Below are 20,042 nucleotides of genomic sequence, written 5' to 3'. Positions count from 1 at the left end.
GAGTCAAGCTATCCTGGCTGAAGAGGGGTGAAACCCCGAAACCGGTCCTAGGATGCTTGTTTCCAGTCCAGGGAAGACATGGCTTGGCAGTTCGGGCTGGACTGTTCCCATGAGGCACAGGGTCAAGACTGATTTGCATATGGCTGGGTTCAACTGGAATGGCATGGTGAGCAAAAAAACGATGGATTTAGGCCCAGATCTATGTACTGGGGTGAATGTATGGCATTGTTCTGCATTCTGTCCATCAATTGTTGTTTTTGCATTTGTCACCCCGAGTGGGAAGGGTATGCCCAGACGTGGGTCCCTTGCTCTCCATGCCACTGGAGTCAAGCTATCCTGGCTGAAGAGGGGTGAAACCCCGAAACCGGTCCTAGGATGCTTGTTTCCAGTCCAGGGAGGACCTGGCTTGGCAGTTCGGGCTGGACTGTTCCCATGAGGCACAGGGTCAAGACTGATTTGCATATGGCTGGGTTCAAACTGGAATGGCATGGTGAGCAAAAAAACGATGGATTTAGGCCCAGATCTCTGTACTGGGGTGAATGTATGGCATTGTTCTGCATTCTGTCCATCAATTGTTGTTTTTGCATTTGTCACCCCGAGTGGGAAGGGTATGCCCAGACGTGGGTCCCTTGCTCTCCATGCCACTGGAGTCAAGCTATCCTGGCTGAAGAGGGGTGAAACCCCGAAACCGGTCCTAGGATGCTTGTTTCCAGTCCAGGGAGGACCTGGCTTGGCATTTCTGGCTGGACTGTTCCCATGAGGCACAGGGTCAAGACTGATTTCCATATGGCTGGGTTCAAACTGGAATGGCATGGTGAGCAAAAAAACGATGGATTTAGGCCCAGATCTCTGTACTGGGGTGAATGTATGGCATTGTTCTGCATTCTGTCCATCAATTGTTGTTTTTGCATTTGTCACCCCGAGTGGGAAGGGTATGCCCAGACGTGGGTCCCTTGCTCTCCATGCCACTGGAGTCAAGCTATCCTGGCTGAAGAGGGGTGAAACCCCGAAACCGGTCCTAGGATGCTTGTTTCCAGTCCAGGGAGGACCTGGCTTGGCAGTTCGGGCTGGACTGATCCCATGAGGCACAGGGTCAAGACTGATTTGCATATGGCTGGGTTCAAACTGGAATGGCATGGTGAGCAAAAAAACGATGGATTTAGGCCCAGATCTCTGTACTGGGGTGAATGTATGGCATTGTTCTGCATTCTGTCCATCAATTGTTGTTTTTGCCTATATCTTTCTGCATCATTAACTGACTATGCCCCGGATTAGTGCTGCGCTGCTTTTCTGTTAAAAACATTGGATAAGCCATATTTAGATGTTATGTACCAATGTGGAGACAGACCTCGTTTGTAACGATTTTGGACCAGCTGCAACTGATTATAGCAAGAGCAATCTCTCTGTTTGACATTTGATTCAGATGTTATTGTACCAGAGACAAAAAATTATATTTTTTTCACATTGCATGTGCACTCATACAATACCTTTCCATTAATTGTAACTTGTTTCTGCCATCCTCCTTCGGGCATACTCAAAGCCAATTCATACTTGCCAACTCTCCCAAATTAATTAGCAGACTTATGCGCCTTTTGGTAAATGTTAGAATCCAGATTCTCTAGTTGGCACCAGTGGGTACTAATGCCAAGCAGGGAACCTTTCTTCCAGTCAGGGTAAGGGGTTACACTCCTTTAATAACCCCTGCTCACCCTCTAGGTAGCTTGGCGCGAGCAGACAAGGCGTTATCGTAGGCGTAATGGTTAAACAGTTTTGATCACATATATCAATTCAATGTTACCCCCACAAATGGACTCCACACTGGGTGTATCAAAAATAGACTTCTTTATATAAGCAGACATAATCACAAGACCCAATAACGTGTAATACGGGCCCACAATACTGTTTGTTCAAAGCGTTCTTGGTTTCAGTTCAATTCAGGTGTTCTGTGCGCTTCGTGCGCGTTGGCCGGTGCGTGCGGCAGTAAGAGGCTTGTGAGCGGCTCACGAGCGTTTGGCAGACACTCCGGGGGACACGCGCACCTTGCCGTGCGAAGGGGGCACAGTACCTTAGTCTTTGTTGAAGTTCATCAGGGACGGCACAATAATCCTCAGCGCGTGCGTGCAGCGCACGGTCCTCTCAATCGAGGTGCGAGTTACGGCTCGAAGGGGGCCTCAGTCGCGGTGCTCAGGGGGGCGGTGCAGACGTACGATGCGCTGGCTCTTAGTTGCGGCATTCGAGCCGGACCTTTGAGGACAGCGCCTCTGTTCTCAGCACACTGCGAAGCCGGCAGCACGCTCCGAAGGGGGTGCCGCGTACCGGTCACTCTACGAACCACAGCCTGCCCTCAGCACGGGTAGGGGGCACACAGAGCGGCACGACACAGAGGGGCAAATTAGGTGTCACGAAGTCCTTCCTTTGCGTTGCGAGCTACGGCTCGGGGGCCTTAGTCACGGTGCTCGGGCCGGTCAGGGGGCACAGGCTTGCGACAGTACGCGCCGAGTTTGGATGGCGCACACTGCTTCCCGGCGTCAGCTTGGCAGGGAGAACGGCGGTTCTCAAAGGGTGTGAAGTCCACTGGTCCTGGGACTTCGTTCAGGGGACAAGCTCAGCACAAGCCCTTGGAGACCTTAAACAGCACAAGTTGAAGCAAAGTTTCTCAGCAGTCTTTCTCCTCTCCTTCAGCAGCAGGGCAACCACTGCAGGCCAATCCCCCAGGTCAGGGACAGTACTCCTCCTACAGTTTCCTTGGTTCCTTCTCCTCAGGCAGAGGTTCGTCTTGTAGCAGGATCTAATTTCTTAGGAGCAGGGCTCCTTCATTTATACCATATTTCTTTTGTTCTCTCAGGCCAGGGGGGCCCCTGCCTAGCTCATTCCAGTTCTGGAGCACTTTGTTTACGCGATGCAGGCTCTTTCATTCAAGGTGCAGGGCAGAGTCATCAGACGCTCAACAGGGGGCGGAGCCGGCATTGAGGTGGCAGAGCACAGTTCCATTCCGAGCTCAGGTGCACTCCTCCCACCCATCTACCTGTCAATCGTCCTATTCATTACTGGCCTACCTAGCCCCGCCCATCTGGGTGCTTCCAGCCCTGTCACTCACGCAGCCAGACAGCAGATACACATCGCGCAGAGGCGGCTGGAATGGTTTAGGCAAGCAAAGGCCAGCTTTCTAAAAGCGGCATTTGCAAACGCGGAATATTAAAATAAACCTTACGAGAAGGTGTACCTTGTTATTCTGAGTTCAGGCATACTAAACTCGCTCTCCTACCATGTTCACTGGGCCTGTTAGGATCATAGGATGTAACAATCTTAACAGCCCATTCTGGCCTATGAGAACAGGGTAGCCTTACATAGTGAAAAACGAATATGGCTGTAATTCACTATGAGGACATGCCACACACATCAGGGCTTGTCCTACCTTATGCTTACAACGCACCCTGCCCTTGGGCCTACCATAGGGGTGACTGATATGAAGTTATGGGAAGGTTTAGGGACTGGCAAGTGGGGGCACTTGCGCAGTCAGCGCGACAGTACCCGACTGCACGCAGGTTCTGCAATGGCAGACCCTAGACACATCTTACTAGGCCGCCTCTGTGGGTGGCACAACCAGTGCTGCAAGCCCACCAGCAGCATTTGTATTTACAAGCCCTGGCACTCCTGGTGCACTTTACTAGGGGCTGATAGTAAACAAAATAAGCCAATCATGGACACCAATCAATGTATACATTTTACCATAGGGAGAGCATATGCACCTTAGCACTGATCAGCAGTGGTAAGGTGCCCAGAGTCATAAAACAGCCAACAACAGGTCAGAAAAAATATAGGAGGAAGGCAAAAAGTTTAGGGATGACCCTGCAAAAAGGGCCAGGTCCAACAGTAAAAAATTACAGTTGTTTATATTTCTCTCACTCAATAAGTAATTGACAATGTTAATGAGGAAACACATTTCTCCCATTTATTCTTTTCAAAAGGAACTTTTGAGAAAGTACTTATAAATTAATTTTCCACTTTCGAGGGCATTATACTAAGGGCACTTACATGTCCTGATTAAGACCCACAAACTTTAGCAATTAAATGTTGAAACATTACCTTTTACCCATAGGACTTATTTAAACAAAATGAAGGCACGTTGGACAATGAATAACTGATGCGTTAATGAACTGTGGTGGTGCCTGTGTTGATCACTGTACTGACCTATATGTACATGTCACTTATTTCACTTTGCACTGCACTCTCAGTACTTGACTGTATTTAGCTTGTTGTTTCTGGATAAATATGTTTTGCATAACATATCCCTTGTATTTGGCACTTTCTTCATATTAATAAATATTGGGAAACAATTTGTTTGGGAAGGATGTAAGCCTTTTTTAAAAAATTGTACATGGGTATCAGAACAATATATTAGTGGCTGATGGATATAGTGCTTACAGTGAATCAGTGGGAATAATTGCTCGGTGTTGTTAGATCTCTATTGAAGCGTTCTGGATATGCCAGGCTCCTGGTTACGCCATGCCTTTGTTTTTCAGGAAGGGGCTTGTGAATGGCTCTTCAGATGGAACAAATGTATGCTAAAACATTCAGTTGATTCTGCAAAATTTTAACAAACTCAAAGTTTCCTCTCAATGGAAGGGACTGGCCAGAATATGACCATTTCCCCTCAATGCATGTGTAGTCTGGGGAAAAACCCTTGATCTCACTGTGACTGAGTGTCCTAGGTGCCCGTACTGTACGTTTTTTCTAAATACTAGATCAAAAACTGAGACAATATTTGTAATAAGTGAAAGAACTCTGCAAAATCCTGTATGAAAATATTATGACTAAGTCTCCGTTACTGAATGTTTCAAATATTGCCATGCTTCAAACACATATTCTGCTGATAATGCTTTAGAAATATTACGAATAAAGCTTTCTTAAACAATTGCTCAATAGGTTAGCAAAACCACATGCAACATTTGTCAGGCTTTTAAAAAGTTTTAAATATTTTCTGAATATCTTTTATTTTCAAAGAAAACAGTCACTCCTCTTGTATACATTCATTGGAGACACTGCTTGCAAGAAAGATGCGTTCTCTACAAACTGATACTTGAAGTTTTCAGAGAATTTGTTTGGCTCCTCTTAATTGAATCTTTCAGCTTTGGTAGTTGGATACTTAAACAAGGTCTTCTCTAGGACTGACCCGACGTCTTGCTTGAACAAGGACTGTTCAACACTTTGCTAATTAAACAGGCAGCACAAATCAGGCCTTAATTTGTTATACACTGCAAGCACAGCACTGGCAGGCAAATTTTGATCTTTACTGGTTGAGATGGCCTTCGTTTTTATTGACTAGATTGAAAAATAGAGTAGAAAAAGCAGAAGAAACATAAAATACCTGGTAGCGAGACCAGTTACGATGCTGTTCCCGTAACAAATGTACACCATAGGTTTAGAGCAAGGACAGACAGAAGTGGAGAAAGGGGGGAGAGACAACACCACAGAAAGAGAGAGAAACTAAACACGGGAGAGATGATATGTATACAGGAAGAACAATACTTGAAAACTGTTTCACTTTCTTCCCCCTAAACCCTCTTCCCCGGTATGCAGCTTTCTGAGATTTCATGGTGGGTGCCATGTGCTCTTTCCTAAACTCAATTCTCCTAGTTTGGTTAATCTCCGCCCCCCCCCCCCTCCCCTTCTCGCACTCCCCTCCCCCCACCACCAGCAGTCTTATTGCATTTTCTTTAATAAAGAGAAGGCGGTGGGGTGATCAGTGGAGAGAGTGAGGACAAATTATGGTGAAATGACGCTTACAGGTTGCACCTCTCTCCTCTACCTCGTTTTATATGAATATTTTATGTGCTTCTGAATAACTGAATTTTATGTGTTTTTAAAACTGTATTATTAGCATTGTACTGAACCACACTTAGTTACTTTTATTGGGCTCTCCTGTGACCGCTCCTCCACAGTTTCCCTGCCTGCACTGATCTCGGCACACACTGCACTTTAGTTAAGATCTCTCACACCGCTTGATTGGAGGGAACCAGCCTAACATTAAAAGACTTTAAAGACTACTGCAACTGTCATTTTAAAGCACGGTCAGCAGTCTAGTCTTTCTCATCCCAAGGGCTACAAAAGAGGCTTCCTGGTACAGACGCGCCAAAGGCAAACCCATCTGGACCAGTTCATGCACAAACACCACCAGGAACCCTGCTCCTTTTTTCATAAAGCTAATTAAAATGCCTCTGTTACGATACAAAATTGCAAACCTAATAGCTATTAGGGATAAGACAGTCCAACCAAAACCCCCAATCTGCTCTGTATCTCCATACTTCCTTTGGAACAAGATGGCCCTCTTGCCTTCAGAACTTGCAATTTCATGTGTGCTCTGTCCACCTCTCAGGAGAACAGCAGCCTCCGAAGTGATGGTGATCACGGCCAGCCAGAGCACACAATAGTCTACCCCCCTTGGCTCAGCAGTAAATCTTCCATTAAACCTCGCCACAGGGCAGTCTCAGCTTTGTGGCCCCTATTATAACACCAGATCCATCCCCAAACATGCTGTTGAATTATGGATCTTTTTGTTTCTTACTAAGCCTGACATCTACTTCATCTCCGAAACTTGTCTCCATCCCTCAGCACTTCCCAGGATACCTATAGTATTCTCTCTCCCCCCCCCCTCCCCCCATCCCCCTCTCCATACAGACTGATCAGACTGGATAGAGTGGCTAAAACAGACGGTGTAGTTGCTATTGCCTTTTGCAATCCAGCCAATATCACTTTATTGGACTCACTCCTTACCTGGGCCGAGGTCTATATTTTCAAACTCGAGACAATTTTGGATGTTTTCTGCAAGGGTGCCTTAGTTTACCATCCTCCGGGACCAAAACATTATTTTAGTAATACAGTGATGAAATGTCTTGCACCGTATATTCTAGCATCTGATAACCTTATGCTGATAGGTGATTTCAACTACCATGCAGAACTGGACTCAGATCCAGAAACTGGAATTCTTCTTTCAGATTTTGAGTTACTAGGACTGGATTAAAAAGTCTTTTGCCCCACCCACATAGCGGGTCATACTTTGGACCTTATTGTTACCAATTCACCTAATCTACAGGTAGACTCTCCCAGTCCGCTGGTCTGGACAGACGATTTCTTCATAAATTTCCAGCTCAATACTGGAGTGCCGATTGGCCACAAGAAAGCAGTCCCCAGAATGATGAGACAGTGGAGAAAGTAAAGCTTCCGTCTTACATGCTGCACTTTCCTACCCAACCCTCCACAATGCACTCAGATATTAACCTTGCCCTGGAAGATTTCCAGAGGTCCTTTTCCCAGGCTTCAGATACCATTGCTCCTGCAAAACGTAGCTACCCAAAACCGAATAAAACAATCTCACCCTAGTGTTCGAAGGATCTCAAAACAGAAAACAGTCATGCAGAAAACTTGAAAAGGAAATGGCGAATCTCAAAATCCCCCTCACTCCTGACCAAATTGCCTATAAAGCGGCATTAGGTATCTACCACAAAAACATTATGGAAGCTGAAAAGATCCATATAGTAAATAAAATTAAAAATACTGGAAACTCGACCAAGGAGCTATATAAGCTACTAACAGAGTTTACCAAACCTACTGCTTGCACCTCTCCTATTCCAGCTTCCTATCTCTATGTGATGCCCTTTCAGATCAATTTGAGGACAATATTTTCAAAATCTACCATATTTTATTCAGTGGCCTCCCGCAGGAAGAATTGCCCTCTCTTGCCCCTTCAGTCACTAACCACTTAACTGTCTTGGAGGATTGCGATCCCATTACTTCAGAGAATGTCCTAGCCCTGCTGGACAAAATTAAACCAGGCTCACCAGCTGATCCCTCTCCTCAACACATCATGGCGACCCTTGCCCCCTCATTCTTTTCGTCTATCACTGTTCTGTTCAACAAATCCATGAGTGCTGAACCTCCACCTTTGAGCTCGAAAGCAGCTCAGGTGAGGCCTATCTTAAATAAACCTACTGTGGACCCCGTTGAGTTATCCAACTATAGGCTGATATTGCTGTCCCATTTCTCATTAAAACAATAGAGACTGTGGTAACCAAACAGCTCACATTTTGTCTGAAAACCCACTCCCTCCTAGATTCTTCTCAGTCAGACTTTTGTGCCTCTTACAGCACAGAAGCCGCGCTTGTGGCAGTATTAGACACCAACAGACCCTCTCTTGACTAAGGTCTTCCAGCCATGCTGGTAATACTTGACCTATCGGCCGCATTCAACACCATCTCACACTCTACCTGATCCAGAGACTTTTTGGAATTGGTGTGGGCGGAAAAGTTCTTGGACGGCTTAAAAACTTTCTCAGTGACCGGACCCAAACTGTACATCTAGAGTCCTTCAACTCCCGTACCATAGCCCTAGACAAGGGGGTACCTCAGGGCTCCTTCTTGATACCAACACTCTTCAATATCTTTCTGATTGCATGAGGAAGATAGCTTTCTGGATGTTGTCCAACTGCCTACAATAGAACAGCGAAAAGACAGGTATTCTGCTTTTCGGTAAGGCTCGTGCTCACTGGTCAAAGGTCTGGTAGCCTCCTGAACTGGGTACGGCCACCCTCCCTAAAAAGGTATTAAGAAACTTGGGCATCCTAATAGATGAGAACCTTTCTTTTAAAGAACAGGTTAGCTCTACCTATGGCACCTGTTTTGGAATTATGCGTCTGCTCAGGAAGGCTTTCCAATGACTACACCGCCAAACCAGAAAATCCATTACTCTCAAGCACTAATTGTAAGCCGCTTAGACTATGGCAATGATTTTTTGCTAGCAGCAAATGAGGCCTTTTTATCTAAACTCCAGGTAGTTCAGAACATGGCTGCCAACCTGGTCTGTAAACCTCCACCCATGCACATGTTCCGAGCCCACTCTAAAATCTCTGCATTGGCTTCCAGTGAAAAAGCACTCCCTTTTCAAACTTCTCTACCTAGTTTACAAGTCTCTGCCCAGCAACTCTCCTTTTAACTTACAAAAGAAACTGCAGCCCTACCTGCCAACTTGTAACCTCAGGTCTATTGGGCAATCTCTGCTACACCTATCCCGCATACATATGGCAAGATACGGTGGGAGATCTTTCTCTTATATTGCTCCCCACCACTGGAACAGACTACACTTACAGATTAGTCCTGCCCCGACTTGGCCAGCTTAAAAAAAACTCTCAAAACTTGGCTCTTCTGACTCTCCCTTTTATTCTTTCTTCCTGTTTATGTGCCACAGCGCCAAGAGACCCTTTTGGGGGTGATTTGCACAGCGCTATATAAATGTCCATAACATAACAATAACTAGACCTGATAGACATCCATTTAACAAATGCATACTGACCTGGGCCCTTGTTTCCTTTTCCAAGGAACGTCAGTGGTGACATCGTACGGAATCTGTAGAAGAAAGAGGAAAAAAGAGAATTAACCTGGACTGTGACCCTATGAGCAACAGAGAGCTGTTGAGAGCAAGAGATCACATTTTGTTGGTTTTTGTTCTAACAATAAAGGCACAATTCCTAAAACCTTACCACCAAAGTCTTCAAAGCATTATTTCCCCCATCCCTCCACAAAGTGGTGTCAAAAGTGGGATCAGAGGAAATGGGGGCTTTTGTTGTAAAACTAGCTGATGGCCAGCAAAAATTGAAGAAAGCGTTAGAGAAGTTTATGATAGCTTTGCAAGAACATCGAGAAACATTTCAAAAAGCCATTCACGCTCAATTGGAACAGTTAGATAAAGTGGGTCAGCGTCACGATATGACCATAGGAAAACTCTCAGATGTCTTAGAACAACAAAGGGGGCACACTGTCCTACTGTCAGTGGTACTACAAAAGTACAGAGGTGGAGAAGATACAGATTTTTTTTCAATACCTTTGAGAGAATTGCACAGGCTGCTGCGTGGCCCACAGATCGCTGGAGACAGCATTTAAGGCCCTTGTTGACAGGAGAGTTACAAACTGTATCTCAAGCTGCTAAACCACGGGGCCTGACTCCCTATCCTGAAATAAGGAAAAGTATTCTTGAAAGGCTAGGGATAGATGACAAAACCTATAGAATGCGCTTATGGCAGATAAAGGAGGGACCCGGGGAGAGCCTTTAAACCTTATTTTAATGGGTAAAAGGTTAACAGATACATGGTTAAAAACTAAAACAGCTACCAGAGTAAATATTGGAGGAAATATACTTAGAACAGTTTTTAAATTCTCTGCATACCTCAGTAGAAAGATGGGATAAGCAACATAATAATGTGACTTAGAAAACTGCAGATGTTGCAGCAGTTTAAAATTGAGCCCAATAAAACAGAGTGGGGAGAGAAGAGGGGGATGTTAAAGAAAACTTGCTAACCCTGAACGGTCTCCCAAACCAATGTTAACAAGAAGGGGTGACATCTACCTGACCTTTACAGGACTGAAAGGGGTATCATCTACCAATGGCGTAAGCATTCTAACAGCCCCTGGATCCCAATGTTATAATTTTGGGGCATGGTGTCATATAACTCGGTTTTGTCCTCAAATGATGCAACCTATGGAAATTGGAATAACAAAAAGTGATATGTATGCAAGATCCAATTTCATTATCCCCTTGAGGTCAATGGTACCCCAGTTACCACTCTCCTAGACACTGGATGTCAACAATCCGCAACCCTCCCTAAAGACAGGGTACAGTGAGGATTCAGTGCATGCATGGAGAACAGCGTGAATATCCATTAGTGAAGGTAGATGGTTAGAAAACAGAAGATCCAAATTCTTTGACAGGATGCTTAATCCCACTGCTACCAGAATGACTAATATTGGGCATGGACTATCCCAAATTGAGACCATTAGTAGAGAAAACGTGTAAAAAAGAGAACTCTGGGTGGGATGAAGCACCCTATGCTGAGGAAGATTGCAAGACCTTCCAGTTCCCTAAGAAAGGAAAAGTAAAAGCCTTGAAAGGCATGATAAATATACATGGGGGTCGACCTTTCCAGTGATAGCTAACCCAGCGGTATGGCAAATAGACAGACGTTTTCAGCAGCACAAAGGAAAGCGACCCTGTTCTGCAGGAAGCCTGGGCTAAACCAAAAGATGGAGAAGATCTAGACGATGTAGATCCTCAATTCTTTCAGCAACATGTGCTCTTGTATGGATATCGAGGACGAACACAACCTATCCAGCTCTTAATCCTAGAATCTTCCAAGATAAAGTCATGTATTTCACCCACAGTGATTTGCTGGGGGGCAATTTAGCAAGGAGAAAACAGAAAATGCAATACTAGAAAGATTTTATCTGCCAGGAATATTTATTCATATAAAGACATTTTGCAAAGAGTGGGTGATCTGTCAAAAAATAGCATATATCAACATCCTAGAGCTTCCGTACATCCTCTGCCTATTATCGATGAGCCCTTCTCACAAGTAGGAATGGACTTAACAGGACCCTTAGTACCTTCCAAAAGTGGTTATAGCTTTATGTTGGCAATAGTAGACTATGCCACACATTATCCTGAGGCTATACCTTTGAGACAACCTAATATCTCCTATATAGCGAGGGCCATGATTGAAATCCTAGCTGTGGTAGGTATCCCAAGGGAAATTTTAACAGATCAAGGAAGCCCCTTCACATCCAAATTAATGGCACAAATATGCAGTCAACTGGGTATTAAACAAATTAGAACAGCCACAAATCACCCTCAAGCAGGTGAAGTCATTGAGAGATACAATTCAACTCTTAAGCCCATGCTTAAAATGTTGTTGGGTTTGGAAGCCAGACAGCAGGACAATATGCTTCCTTTAGCCTTATTTGCCAATTGATATAAGGAACAGAGAAGTACAGGACACTCTGTTTGAATTGTTGTTTGGAAGAAAGCCTGTGACCATGTTGGATATGGCAAAGGAAGCTTGGGAAAGCTAGTCAGGAGAGACCAAATCCATTTTAGAGTATGTGGGCTAGTTAAAAACCCATTTGAGAGAAATAACAGAAATTGCGTGGCAACGCTTAGAAAAACATCAACAAATACAAAAGAATAAATAAGGCAAAAAAAAATGAAGGATATTCCAGCCAGGTGATTATGTTTTACTCTTGCTTCCTTCATCTGAGGGAAGCAAATGTAAATGGCAGGGACTCTATAAGGCAATATCAAATCAAAAGCAACTTTATTCAAGATGGAAACCTGCCATAAAAGCAATTAAAATACATACAAAGGGGAATAAAACCAACATCAAACGGCAACCAACATGTATCATATAGGGCTTGGGTAAAAGCATGGCATACATAGATAAATTAGAAAATATAAACCCGGTGACATATAATCTTGAGCTCAACAAAGCACGTAAGCAAACACAAGTATATCATGTAAATCTCCTTAAAAAATGGGAAGGACCCTTGAACCCTTACCAGTATTAATGGGTTCTCTTGATGTATAGTTACACAAACTTGGTTGTATCAATAAGAATTTAGACCCCACAAAACAACAAGAATTGGCAAAACTATTTTCTTGTCTAGGAATATTTTCATCGAGTCCAGGGCGTACAAATGTGATACAACCTGACATACAGTCGAAACTGTAAAAATTGGGATAGTAAAACCATTTTGAATTCCAGAAGCACGAGAGCGTAACTACTCCTTAATTGAAAGGAAATATCTCCCCACTAAATGGGTAATTGAAAGTCTGTGATAGCTGGAGGGCAGAGAGTTCAAATTATACACAATGCCCCACTCAAGTGGGATGGCACAAAACGCGAAATAACGCCTGAGTATTAAGATAGTTGTTGACAGTACAAACATTTAGAATTGTTACTTGTCACAGACGAGGTAAATAGCAAATCAATGTAGATTTTGTGTCTGGATACCCCAAAAAACTATTTCTTCCTTAGAAGAAAATACGGGAGGTGTTTAGAGGAATTCTAACAACTTTGGACCCAGTGCCACTGTACCTGCTGCACCATTTAAATCATGACCTGTTTTCTGCAAAGAAAGTGCAGTTATGGCTGCCTGTTAAGTAGTGAATTATAGCAATATTAGGTGTTTAGTGGGGTGACTAGTGCTTTTTGCCCTGGGGACTTCACCTGATGCACCATTTATATCATGACCCTGTTGTATGCGAGGTAACTGCACTTGTAGCTGCCTGTTGGGTAGTAAAATATAGCATAGCTCTTGTATATTAACTTTATTTTTAACGTGCAATGTTTATTACAACATTTAGACCAAATAGAATAAGTTGAAAAAATCAATCCAATAATGCATAAAAAGTGCAAAGAAAAGGTACTGAGGGCAGGCATGAATAGGAAATGCCACAAACGTTCTAAGGCTTAACCATCTGCATTTCACAACTAAGTAATAAAAAGCAAGCATTCCAGCATATTGTTAGAAGCTGTCTGCCTTTTACGTGGGAGGAGATCTTATCTTGACCATGAATGTGACTTAAACAGTGTGAGCATCTTTAGTCAAAGAATTGTAAATGATGTAGCCCGGGGAAGTTAACAAAGAAAATATTTCTATCCAAAAGCGAAGTAACACAGTAATTCAGCTATAGGAACTGATAAAAGCTTTTAAAGATATATTAAAAACCCCAAAGAGTGCCTTACAAGTCTCTGTCGTCTCTCTTTCAAATGTATTTTATCCAATAATGTGCTTGATTTCGCTGCCAATGTATTTTGTGATTTGTTCTTTAAAATCAATAAACTTGATTATTAAAAAAAAAGATATATTAAAAACAAGAGATTTCACAAGCACAGCGCAAGTGCTGTGCAGGCGAAGCCTAAAAACTGGCGCTGATTCCTTGAAAAGCGAATACCTAAACAACTCCAGTTCCTGGGGTTTAATGAATTCCCCATTCTGTGCAGCGAGAAAATCAATGTTTTGGCGCACACCATTATTATGATAGTTGTTAGAGAGGACAGAATAACTATTGAGAGAAGTGAAATTTATTTCTGTTGTGCCCATGTCAAGGAGGCCCGGGGAGAATATTAAAGCTATAATTGAAAAAAGGACGTGGCCCCAGACAGTGGCACAGAAAAATGATAGGGGTGAAATACTGCATGAACTTTTGAACTGCCCCAGGCTTTGACTATAATCGGGAAACCAAGGAAATATTCTGTACGCATTGCAGGGCAGTACCATGCCCTAGTTTTATTAGCTCATAAAAGAATAATGATTGAATTTGAATATGCATGAGCATGTGTGCCACGGTGGTAGCTCTTAGAGCTGTTTGGAATGTCTGTTTGGAATGTGTCAGCCGAAAAGTAAAAGAAGACAAGCATTGGCAAAGCCAATCGGTATCGCCAATGCGAGATCTGTTGGCTCTGTCATTTTTTTTTTAGCAATGTTGCACAGCAGCGCAGTTGCTGTGCAACATGGCTGAAAGTAAAGAAAGCACACGGGCAATGCTGGCTGTCAAAGCGTTCCCCCCCTTTTTTTGTTTTTTAATTTTTATGTTTAACAGCGGCTGATGTGCAACATGTATAAAAGATATTTTTTAAATGCGCTATGATGCAACAGCGCACCACGTCACTAACCTATTGCATTTGTTTATGTTTCTTCCAAGGGTGCCAGAGCATACATGCCAACGGACGTGATTCAGGGGGGAGAGTCCCATTTTTATAAGCTCAAAACGCCTTTATTTTAGTTGTCTCCCGACTAAAATTGCATCTGCTTCTATGTAAGTCTATAGGGAAAATACATTCCCCTAATTTTTGTTTCAAAAGCCTCATACAGCAAACTATACTGATGATTTCAGTCATGAGTTGCCGTCTTGCTGATGAGATGGCCACTCTAGCAGAGAAACTGCCAACTTAACTATTGCAGCCTTTTTCCCCCTAAACCTGAGTACGGGGCTTCTGGGAGCAGCTGCAAAGACTTGTCCGCACCAGCTTGAAGCTTGCTAGATTTCTAGATAATGACACAACGTGGTTTACTTTTTTTTGTTAAAATGCTTTATTGAAGTTATATGGAGAAACAAATATAAGATATATACCAATATTCAAACAGTTAAATTTAAGCACGGCGAATCTAAACATAAGCAAGCTTAACCATTCAATAGGCCAAAACTCGAATTGAAAAATAAAAACTATTTACAAAACAATATGTATTTTACAAAAAAATTGTAAGAGAAAAAAAGAAGGAGAGAAGGAAAAAGAAAGAAAGAAAAGAGGAAAAGTTAGTAATAAGTGATAACAGCATTGCAGTGATAACAATATTAAGCTAATGAAGATTTACCAACATTTATGGAGATTCATAACTAGTTACAGTAGATTTGGATAGAACAGCTTGTCTGGATAGGAAAGATGTGAGTGGTAATCATAATAAATCTTTTTTAGTCATTAAGGGATTGGAAGTGGTATGTGCACGATCCAATCTGTGATGATGACATAATAAATTCCACCAGCCAATAAAAGTAATATTAGTGGTGTCTTTCCACTTCGTTGTTATAGTCTGCAGGGCAAAAGCTATAGTCAAATCAATAAACTTTCCAACATTCCCTTGAGAACGCCACAGGGGGGAAGAGGTGCCTAAAAAAATACGGAAAATATCAAAAGAGAAAGCTGTGGACAAAATTTGATTCAGCTTCCTCCAAATGAGCAGCCAGAGCTTTTCAACTAAGGGGCAAAGAAAAAACATGTGTAAAAAGTCACTTTTATCGTGAGAACAAGAACAGCATTTTGCATTGATAGTCAGCTCGATCTTGTGAAAGTCTTCAGGGGTCAAGAAAAGCCTGTTTGTGTTGTGCTTGCCAAACAAGATGAAGTGTGGATCTTAGCCCATATGGAGCTCCAGGTCTGAAAGGAAAACTCCTGATGAAGATCTCTTTCCCACAAAAGCTCCACATTTTGAATGCCATGTAAACCCTGCTTCTTTAAACATATCTGGGAGGCAGTATTTATTTAGGGGCAAGACCTCTGATTTATCAATATTAAGTTTGTATCCAGAGACTTCATTTAATAAAGAGAGAAACGCTGGTACAGAAGTGCTTGGATTAGATATCTTTGTAGAATGTCATCCGCATATGCTGTAAATTGAATGTCGATATTCTTAAATTGAAACCCAGTAAACTGTGGAGAACGATAAATTCTTTCCAAGAAGGGTTCTAAAGCTAAAATAAATAAAAGTGAAGATAAAGGGCAACCTTGTCTAGTTCCTCTTTGGAGGGCAAAATAATTAGATTGATGACCGTTAACCCAAATAGAAGTGGAGGAACCAGGGTATAATAACTGGTTGTAATGAATGATGTGGGGGCTGAAGCCGTAAAATGAACTCCCTGCCTACTCTGTTGAATGCCTTTTCCGCATCTAGAGTTACGGCAGCAACAGTTGAGTTAAATTTGGAAGCCAAATGAATTGCATCAAGAAAAGTTCTGGAGTTGTCCGCAATAGAACATCCCGTCAAAAACCTTGACTGATGTTTATCTATTAGTTCAGGGATGAACTGATTGATACGAAGAGCCAATAATTTGGCAAAAATCTTACAATCCGTGTTAATTAGTGCGATAGGTCTGTAGTTACCACATTGAGAAAGGTCGTTGTCCGTAGGGATGAGAAAAAGCATGGCTTGAGTAAAGGAGCCTTGTGTCTTTCTCATATTTGAAAAATTATTAATAAGTAGCAATAACTTAGGAACTAACAGGTGTTTGAAATGAGGAAAAAAATACAGAAAAACCGTCAGGCTCATGAGTTTTATCTTTTGGAATGTAATGAATGGCGTTAGAAATGTTTTGTTCCGTAATTGGACTATCGAGAGAAGAAAGTCAACAGAATTTTCTGGGGGTTTTGGAATGGATTGAAAATAAGCATCAATCTGATCACTTGAAGGAGAGGACTCAGGGGTATACCACTTAGTGTAGTATTCTGTGAAGCATTCTAATATTTTGGAGTCATTAACATGCCTAATCCCATCCGTTATAGCAACAATCTTGGATTTTTGTTTTTTAATTTTAAGGTAGCTAGCCAGAGATTTACCAGCCTTATTCCGACCACCATACATTTTAGCATTAAACTTAAGCAAACTACCGCAGGCGGTATCCCAGGACTGTGTATTATATTGCAGTTTAGCTTTAATGAGCTTAGGCAAGGTATCTGAGTGATTTGAAGATAATATTCATGTTTTAGGGCCTTCATTTGTTTTAAGAGTAGCGTTGAATCTCTAAGTGCCTTCCTTTTTTTATTCAACAACAAAAAAAATCTATTATAAACCCCCTAGCTGTAGTTTTAAATGCATCCTACATGAAATTCATCTGTGAGTCCGAGGGAAGATTGTTCTCGAAAAATTCCTGTTAAAATAATGTAAATTGCTCTGGAAAGTGATTGTCAAGCAGAAGAGCATTATTAAATCTCCATCTGCGTGAAGTGGGTATAGGAGTGGGATAGTCCAAATCTACTATGACAAGGGGGTGGCCAGAAATAAGTATTGCATCTCGGCATGTGTCAGGAATTGAAGAGTGGATTGTGTGAAAAATATGCAGTCTAATCTAGAGTGGGATCTGTGTAATGGAGAGCAAAAAGAGAACTCTAAAACATCAGGTGTGAAATTCTCTAAATGTCTACCAGCCCCCTAGAAGATATTACTTCAACCACGGTCCGTGCAGGTAACAGTGGTGGGGCGGTGGGGTCGCATTGGGGGGAGTTCGAGGGACGGTGCAGAGGGAACATTAATTATTTATTTAATTTTCCCTTGGCATCGTCCCTCAAAATCACCCCCCAACATGGCCCCACCGCCCCACGGCTGTTACCTGCACGTACCGCGGCTGTATGTATGTATGTATGGAATTTGTAAAGCGCAGGAATCACCCCCACAGGGGTATCTCCACGCTAACATAGAAAACAGAGTGGACTGGCATAGATCACCCTGACCTAAATAATTCCGTCTTCAGGAGTTTTCGAAAACGCGCGAAGCTAGAGCATTTTCGAAGCTCCTCTGGTAGGGAATTCCAGTGTTTTGGGGCCAGGAAGCAACTGTTTTATCTCCAGTTCGAATTTTCTTAAAGCGCGGAACCGCCAGCAGCCCTTTGCTTTCTTATCTAAGATTCGGGCGATACAATTTAAACTTATCTGCTATATAACTCGGGCATTTGCCAAAAACAGCTCTATGGGCAAAGAAGCAGAGCTTAAATTTTATTCTTCGACGAATAGGAAGCCAATGAAGCGACTTCAATAATGGCCCTGAGGTGGTACGAGGTGGTACAAGGTGGTTTACTAAGGACTAAGCGTCCGGCCACATTTTGAACGATCTGTAGTCTGCTAAGGAGGGCCTCATTCGCAGATGCAAATAGGGCATTACAATAGTCAAGGCGACCAATAATCAGAGCCTGAACTAGAGTTCTACGTACTGCGAGAGGCAGCCTAATGAACACTCTACGCAGAAGGCTCAGGGTGCGATAGCAGGTCCCAACGGTGGTCATTATTTGATCTTTCATTGATAGCTGTGTATCCAACTGGACTCCTAGATTTTTGGCCACTAAGGTAGGAGAGGGAGCGGGGCCTAACACCTTCGGCCACCATGCAGGCGACCAGGAGGTGCGTGCAGGGCCAAGCAACAAGATTTCGGTTTTGGTCACATTTAGCTGCAAGAAATGATCAGTCATCAGGTCAGCTATGGCAGACATGCCTTCCGCAAAACGCTGATCGACTGACTCCATATAGTTGTCAAAGGATAGGAGTAATTGAGTATCGTCTGCGTAAGAAAATGGCATGAAGCCATACTTTCAGATGACTTTAGCAAGGGGGGGCCACATATATATTGAATAAGGTTGGGCTCAAGCAAGAGCCCTGGGGCACCCCCTTACTAAGCTTCACAGTTCGTGAGCAGAGTGTGCCCAGATTGACTGTTTGCGTGCGCTGGTCCAGAAAACTAACAAGCCATTTAAGCGTCAGCTCTTGCAGACCGGTCTCTCTCAGTCGGAGTATCAATTGCTGATGAGAGACCGTGTCAAAGGCTGCGGTTAGGTCCAATAGGACCAGCATCACTCCTTTATTGTCATCCAAGGCCATTTTAATATAGTCTGTGACCCCAATGAGGGTTGTCTCCGTTGAGTAGTTAGATCTAAATCCGGACTGTGAAGGGTCAAGGATGCCGTTAATCTCAAGGTAATCCATTAACTGTGTGGTGACATGGCTCTCCACCATCTTACCCATTAAAGGAAGAAGCGAAATGGGGCGGTAGTTGGAGAGCACTTCAGCGGACACCTGATCTTTCTTCTTAATGGGTATTACCTGAGCGGCCTTCCAGTCTAAAGGCACGCTGACTTCATATAGTGATGAGTTTAAGATCTCAGAAATGGGGGCTGCTAGAAAAGAGGCTAAAAGAGCAAACTTATGTGCAGGCATAATATCCAAGGGAGATCCAGATTTAGCCTTTTTTAGCATGGCTTCCACTTGTGAAACATCAATATGTTTAAACTGTTTTAGACCATCTCCTGAGTCCAATCTCAGTACTAATTCGGAGTTGACAGGTGGTCCCTTGTCCATTTCTTGGGGAAATTGTTTATAGATCAAATTGATTTTGTCATCAAAATATGTGGCTAGACTGTCACAAAGCCCCTGCGAAGGGGTGCTCAACTGTACACATGCAGTAGGATGGGTGAGGGTTTTAAGAATTTTATAAAGATCTTTTGATGTATTGTCTGCCTGGTCCAGTTTGGTTATAAAATTATCTTTACGTGCCTTTTTTAGGTTTTTATGATAGTTGGTAAGGGCAAATTTGAATCTTGATTTATCTGTCTTTAACTGGGAATTACGCCAAGACGTTTCTACGTTTTTGCACTTGGATTTTTCACTGCGTAATATATCAGTATACCATTCTTCACTTTTTTTTCCCTAGTGTTGCCGAGCTGGTTTGACATGGGCGCCAATGTGTCTATCACCTCACTTAGGGTTGTGTTAAAAATCTTGAGTTTTGTGGAGCTATCCATAGACTCATTAAAAACAGGGGGAGTATACATTTTATCAAAGGATTCAGATGTAACCTTATTCCATCGTCTTAATGGACCTTTCATAGACCATTCCATCAATAGGGGTCTGCTATTACTCTGAATTTTAAATGGAATCATAAAATGATGTTACCATATTAGTG

The sequence above is a fragment of the Triturus cristatus genome, chromosome 12, assembly GCF_964204655.1.
Source record: "Triturus cristatus chromosome 12, aTriCri1.1, whole genome shotgun sequence".
NCBI lineage: Eukaryota > Metazoa > Chordata > Amphibia > Caudata > Salamandridae > Triturus > Triturus cristatus.
The sequence above is the reverse complement of the archived record's forward strand: the minus strand, read 5'-3'. Positions refer to the sequence as shown.